A 7389-nucleotide genomic window follows, 5' to 3' on the forward strand; every position below is an offset into this window, starting at 1 on the left:
GGTCAAACTGAATACAAATACAATTTATGTATCGATCGATTCTGGTGAAAATACCTTTTAGTTGTTATGATTGAAGGCACACAAACATGCACTATTTTGTAGTCTCGGCTGGCCGTCTAAATATGAAGTTTCAGTGTCGGCCTCTGACGTCACATTTCTCAAAGAAGGGAAATCCACTGTTTAATCGATACATATATACATAAAATATCAGAGTTGTGACAGAAACAACTGAAAGTCAGCAGATATTTTCTTCCGAGATTTTGTCAACTCTCTTAGCAGAGCAAAAGAGAGAGAAATATCCCTTCACAAATAGCCTATTGGGAACATCAGAGCCTCCTCGGGTGGACCGAAATTTCAAAGCAAAGTACCCTTGTGGGGGACGTATCACAGTGAAAGTTAGGCCTGAGGGAGACCCGCATTGTTTTACTACCAAGGCGGGCGGGGAGTGTAGCTCAGTCGGTAGCGCGCTGGATTTGTATCCAGTTGGCCGCTGTCAGCGTGAGTTCGTCCCCACGTTCGGCGAGAGATTTATTTCTCAGAGTCAACTTTGTGTGCAGACTCTCCTCGGTGTCCGAACACCCCCGTGTGCACACGCAAGCACAAGACCAAGTGCGCACGAAAAAGATCCTGTAATCCATGTCAGAGTTCGGTGGGTTATAGAAACACAAAAATACCCAGCATGCTTCCTCCGAAAACGGCGTATGGGTACCTAAATGGCGGGGTAAAAAACGGTCATACACGTACAATTCCACTCGTGCAAAAAACACGAGTGTACGTGGGAGTTTCAGCCCACGAACGCAGAAGAAGAAGAAGAAGAACTACCAAGACCAGACACGTGTTTCGACAGTTATGTGTCTCATCAGTCGGGCAGTAGATATGGCGAGAGTTCCCAACCAATGCTATCCAACCAAGAAGCAAACTACTCTCCGAGTGGTAACTTCTGTTAGCGTGGGAGACTACCCTCATCTGACAATCCCAAGAGGGTATCTGTGAAGGAGAACACTTTGATTTTTATATAAATATAAATATAACACAATAACACAGCACAAAGCGCATAGTGCTTTTAGTTATGCGCTATAGAAATCTCCTAAATAAATAAATAACAAGTCGCGTAAGGCGAAAATACAATATTTAGTCAAGTAGCTGTCGAACTCACAGAATGAAACTGAACGCAATGCCATTTTACTCGTAGCATCGTCAGGCCACCGCTCATGGCAAAGGCAGTGAAATTGACAAGAAGAGCGGGGTAGTAGTTGCGCTAAGAAGGATAGCACGCTTTTCTGTACCTCTCTTTGTTTTAACTTTCTGAGCGTGTTTTTAATCCAAACATATCATATCTATATGTTTTTGGAATCAGGAACCGACAAGGAATAAGATGAAAGTGTTTTTAAATTGATTTCGACAATTTAATTTTGATAATAATTTTTATATATTTAATTTTCAGAGCTTGTTTTTAATACGAATATAACATATTTATATGTTTTTGGAATCAGCAAATGATGGAGAATAAAATAAACGTAAATTTGGATCGTTTGATAAATTTTTATTTTTTTTTACAATTTTCCGATTTTTAATGACCAAAGTCATTAATTAATTTTTAAGCCACCAAGCTGAAATGCAATACCGAACCCCGGGCTTCGTCGAAGATTACTTGACCAAAATTTGAACCAATTTGGTTGAAAAATGAGGGCGTGACAGTGCCGCCTCAACTTTCACGAAAAGCCGGATATGACGTCATCAAAGACATTTATCAAAAAAATGAAAAAAACGTTCGGGGATTTCATACCCAGGAACTCTCATGTCAAATTTCATAAAGATCGGTCCAGTAGTTTGGTCTGAATCGCTCTACACACACACACAGACAGACAGACACACACACACACACATACACACACATACACACACACACACACATACACCACGACCCTCGTCTCGATTCCCCCCTCTACGTTAAAATATTTAGTCAAAACTTGACTAAATATAAAAACCAAGCCAGAATGTCGCATCTTTTTAAAATCCAAATTTTCAGCCCGCAGGCCTTCTTCAAAGCGCAGACGCTTGGTCTGTGAACCTTTGAAGAAGGCCTGCGGGCCGAAAATTTGGATTTTAAAAAGATGCGACATTCTGGCTTGGTTTTGGACTTTTTATTGTGTTGTATAAATAAGCTTTTTTAAGCTTTAAATAGTTTTCAAGCTTTCATTGTGTGGAGTGGTGCAGAGGAAAAAGAGTTTCTTGAATTCTGTATATATAATATATATATATATTTATATAAGAAACATTCGCAAAATGGGCGGGTTTAAGAGGCCTCTACGCGTTTTCGGCAAAACGCTGCCCGATTACGCGAAATGGGCAAAAATGTTGCCGATTCCGCGAATTCAGCAATTCCGTGATTTCGGCACGACATATATAAACTTGGGCGGTCACGTGATCCCTGTAAAAAACATATTTAATCCAAAATGTGATCCTGAAGGTTAAGTGAACGGCCTCAACTGGCATATAAAGTTTTAATGAAATGACACGGGAATTCATGCTTTAATTTGGGTTTGAAATCTGTTGCAATACATTTTTGGCCAAGTTTATATATCGCTCAGTGGGAATTACCAGTGAAGACAAGCTGTTGTCGCTATACGTACAGTGTTTTGCTGAAAATAGTGGACACGTCTATAACAAGAAAAATTATGTACATCTTTTAAAAGAATACTGTACAGAAATGTTTATAATGATTTGCAACAGGAAAACTGTTTTCATGATAAACACGATTACAATTTTAAAAATCTCTTCTTTGATATGCAGAACCGACTGACCATATTTTATGATTTTCAGAATTGTTGATTACTCTCAATTCTCCCATGATCTTGTTCCGATACAGCAATCATTGCAAGTATAGTAGCCGGTTAGATAAGACAGGTTATGTTTAAAGGCTTACTAACTCGCTCCCGTGTTTACGATGTGTAGTTTGCCCACAATCGATGTCAAATGCATCATAAGGCCATATAATGACGATATGTCGCAATGCGCGGACCATATACATGCATTACAGCTTGTTCTAGCCTCTGAAAAAGTGAGGATGTCAACAAAGACGCGGAGTTATTTCCCTTGCGTCAACGTTACCTCTGTTGGCAAATCTATAAATAGGACGATCTAGATCAAAATAAAAATTCAAATATCTCAACATTTAAGGGGTCCTAGACCACAATATCTTGCAGGGAACTTAATTTAGCATGTCTCCAGCTGTGGGTAAAGCAATTAGCGTGAATAGTCATCAGCTTTCTATGCCTTTAAAGAATCACTCACAAACGAACAGAAATGTAAACAAAAACAAGAACCTCCCGACATTCAGTAAAACAGTGTACTTTGTAAGGGTCTTTGTAGAAACCATTCATCACATCATGTCTGCCTGAGACTATTTTTGTCAAGTACACTGTGTTTTAGAATGTCGATATCATATTTCTTTGTTCCATTCGTGTGTGAGTAATTATGTATACACTTTCTTATTTACCTGGTTAATCCTGTCATAATTGCTGTATCGGAATAGGTGGCCGAGTGGTAACGCACTTGTGCTCGGAAGCGAGAGGTTGCGAGTTCGACCCTGGGTCAGGGCGTTAGCAATTTTCTCCCCCCTTTCCAAACCTAGGTGGTGGGTTCAAGTGCTAGTCTTTCCGAGATGAGACGAAAAACCGAGGTCCCTTCGTGTACACTACATTGGGGTGTGCACGTTAAAGATCCCACGATTGACAAAAGGGTCTTTCCTGGCAAAATTGTATAGGCATAGATAAAAAATGTCCACCAAAATACCCGTGTGACTTGGAATAATAGGCCGTGAAAAGTAGGATATGCGCCGAGTTCGTACTTGGTCTTTACAGACATGTGCGCTGATAATAATCATTATTCGCCTTATACTCGAAGTCGTCGGGTTTGTCGAGGGCGGTAACCTTTTGAAGCCAGCATGTTGGCGGACTTATGTCGAAGGAGAGGCACTCTGGGTTGTTCAGGCAGTGAGCTTGGGCAGTCTTGGAAGTATAGCATTCGCTGATGGTTTCCATGTTGTGGCCTGAAATGTGATGGAAAGGGTACCTCAGAATGGTAGACTGGAGGTTGCTGGTGGGGCAGTCTGAAAGATAAGCAGAACAGAGACTGAATAAGGAGTGCCAGTACGGTAACTTTCTTGAAGATTGGCTGACAAGATGGCATAACGCGAAAAATCTGTCTCCTGCTGTTACCTCCTGAGGAATATTCACTGACTCTGACTTTAGTATCGGCCCACAGACTGGGCTGGAACAGATGTCTGAGGATTTATTTCATTTTTCAACACACCACCAAATGGACTCCACACGTGCACATTGTTGTCCCAACTTATGTCCAGTGGCTGAGTCAACTCAAGAAAGTTAACAATTGAAGAGATATAAAGTGGAACGCATCGATGCGATCTCACAGCGATTTCGGAAATCTTTGGTGAGCAGTATCTGCTATCTGTACTAAAATGACTGTGTTTAAAACGTAACGATGACCTGACTATGCATGACATGAACACACGCGCAACACCTGGGAAGCATTTATTGATAAATGGCCGTCTACACGCGTTGACAAAAAAGAACAAGTCGCGTAAGGCGAAATTACTACATTTAGTCAAGCTGTGGAACTCACAGCATGAAACTGAACGCACTGCATTTTTTCACAATGACCGTAGTCCGCCACTCGTGCAAAAGGCAGTGAAATTAACGAGCCTGTTTAGCGCGGTAGTGGTTGCGCTGTGCTGCATAGCACGCTTTTCTGTACCTCTCTTCGTTTTAACTTTCTGAGCGTGTTTTTAATCCAAACATATCATATTTATATGTTTTTGGAATCAGAAAATGATGAAGAATAAGATGAACTTAATTTTGAATCGTTTTATAAAAAAAATTTTTAATTACAATTTTCAGATTTTTAATGACCAAACTCATTAATTAATTTTTAAGCCTTCAAGCTGAAATGCAATACTAAAGTCCGGCCTTCGTCGAAGATTGCTTGGCCAAAATTTCAATCAATTTGATTGAAAAATGAGGGTGTGACATTGCCGCCTCAACTTTTACAAAAAGCCGGATATGACGTCATCAAAGACATTTATCGAAAAAATGAAATAAAATGTCTGGGGATATCATACCCAGGAACTCTCATGTAAAATTTCATAAAGATCGGTCCAGTAGTTTACTCTGAATCGCTCTACACACACACACGCACAGACACACACACAGACACACATACACCACGACCCTCGTCTCGATTCCCCCTCTATGTTAAAACATTTAGTCAAAACTTAAAAAGAGCAGATTGTCCCCCTTGAAATACATTGCTCTGATTGGTTGGTCGCACGCTACAATCACGCTGCATGCCATCCTGACCTCAGGTCAAAATGAGTTCGGCTTATTCTATCCCTTAGGCCTTACAGGATGCCTTGGTTTTCCTTGTATGGCGAGGAAATCGATTTTTTACATATTTAGATCTTTTTGTAATGTGTTATGGATGTAGCAGATTCGCGATCGTCGATAATGATTTTTCATGGTGTTGTGTAATTTTTAAATTACAAAGGAATTGATATGAAAGACAGTTTCAAGCGAGCTATTTTTCGCGGCTGTATTTACTGTGCAAACAACTCTAAATATGGCATAAGTGTCACGTGATAATCTACCGTTTGGTTTCGGCGCTCGCTGGAGCAGACGATTTTTTTGACAGTGATGCAACCATATATTCCGACAGCAGTCCCAAAATTTCGACTTGTTTTGACCTTAGAACGATGTCTTTATCATAACTGTGAAGAACAGAACGGAGATCACTGTCGAAGTCGGCCAATCTGCGATCATTTTCGTCTCGCGAACACTGCTCGCGAACAACATATGGGAGATAACTCTGTATTCAGTATTGTCATCATTTTCACGAGTTTTCATTCACAAACACCTGGTAAATAAATCTCATGTTCCCCATGCAATAACTCGAGGTGGTGAACGGGTTTGAGCTTTCATGTGAAACGTGGATTGTCAAAGTAAAAGCCAATCAGGCTGATTGTTTGATGTGTGGAACCATCGTGGCTTTGGATTTGTGTTTCCGAGGACAACGATTGTAAGCATTCACTATCAAAGACCCAATCAATGTTGATAATTACCGCGGCGACTCATGGTCAATTTGCAACTTATCTCTGTAATCGCAAAATACACAACGAAAAGTCATAAACACTTTAAAAGAAAAGAAATATACTCAACACTTACTGAATTCACAGGTATGATCGCAGCTCTGTACATTTTCAGACTGGAAGAAAAGCGTCAACAAGCTACGTTTGACGTCACATACAAGTTTGACGTGTTATCTCGTGCTACTGTGACGATGCTTTGTGGCCCGGAGTTGGATTCTAAAAATTCGTCTCCCTGTGGGTTATTGTGCATTTTGTTGCACAACCAAAATGATGACAAAAACGATGTTTGGTAGCTTGTTGTCAGACCAGCACTTTGTTGTTGGTCCTCGGGGAGCATATCGCCTTTTGTCTCATATTTGTCAACCGCGGCCTTCGATCGGCCTTGGTCGATAAAGATGAAACAAAAGACGATAAATATGGTCCCCTTGGACCAACAAAAAAGCTGGTCTGTCAACAAGCCACCAAACATCTTATATTCTTGTTTTGATAGATTCGCGTAGGACTTTAGCGTCCGGTCAGAGAGATAACTGGCGATAGCCGTGGAGCGATGATGATCAGAATGACTGCATGCGTCAAAAATAAGATTTAGTCTATTGCATGCGGCACGCTGCGTAAAAAAAACCCAGGCCAAGTACTCGTCGTAATCCCTATCGCAGCATGCAGCGCGGCTGTGGTGACCATTGTGCAAATTATCGCCGAAGTTAGCCAGAAATGTTTACTGTTTCTGTTAACTTACCTGGAACACAGCCATCTCGACAACGTGAGTAGTAGTATCCTGGAGTACAGAGACAATGCCCCCCCTTGAAGCATTCAGCGTTGTTAACGCTTGCTGGGCAGTCTCCGCTGTTTGCGCAGGCTCCATTTAACCAGCTAGATTCTGCTGAAGGATAAGTATAAAATGTAATTCTGGCAGAAGAATGTTTTTTTCTGTGTGAGTGTGTGTGTGTGTGTGTGTGTGTGTGTGTGTGTGTGTGTGTGTGTGTATAAATTTATAATGAAAGCGCGCTAAAAATGCCAAAATGTGCACTCGATCGCTTGTACTTTTGAAGAAAAGTTAAATATAGAATGACGTCAAGAGCGAGAATGCAGAGAAATTACGTCATGAGCAAGGGAGATCATCCTTGACTCTGTGTGTGTCTCCCTTGCTCATGACGTAATTGCTCTTGACGTCATTCTATATATATATATTTCTCTCTCTTTCTCTGCCGGCTAAGAGATTTTAACAA

The 7389-nt window shown here is 40.8% G+C and overlaps 1 long non-coding RNA gene across 1 annotated transcript; it reads right to left on the bottom strand.

The window, feature by feature from the left end:
- Positions 1 to 3041: 3041 nt before the first annotated feature.
- On the bottom strand, positions 3042 to 7035 carry LOC138962451 (uncharacterized). The gene is made up of 2 exons (XR_011454516.1): positions 6900 to 7035; positions 3042 to 4111 (listed from the first exon to the last, which is right to left on the bottom strand). It is a non-coding gene; the product is annotated as an uncharacterized lncRNA (long non-coding RNA).
- Between the last annotated feature and the right edge of the window lie 354 nt (positions 7036 to 7389).

Source organism: Littorina saxatilis, linkage group LG1 (genome assembly GCF_037325665.1).
Source record: "Littorina saxatilis isolate snail1 linkage group LG1, US_GU_Lsax_2.0, whole genome shotgun sequence".
In the NCBI taxonomy this organism is placed as follows: Eukaryota; Metazoa; Mollusca; class Gastropoda; order Littorinimorpha; family Littorinidae; genus Littorina; species Littorina saxatilis.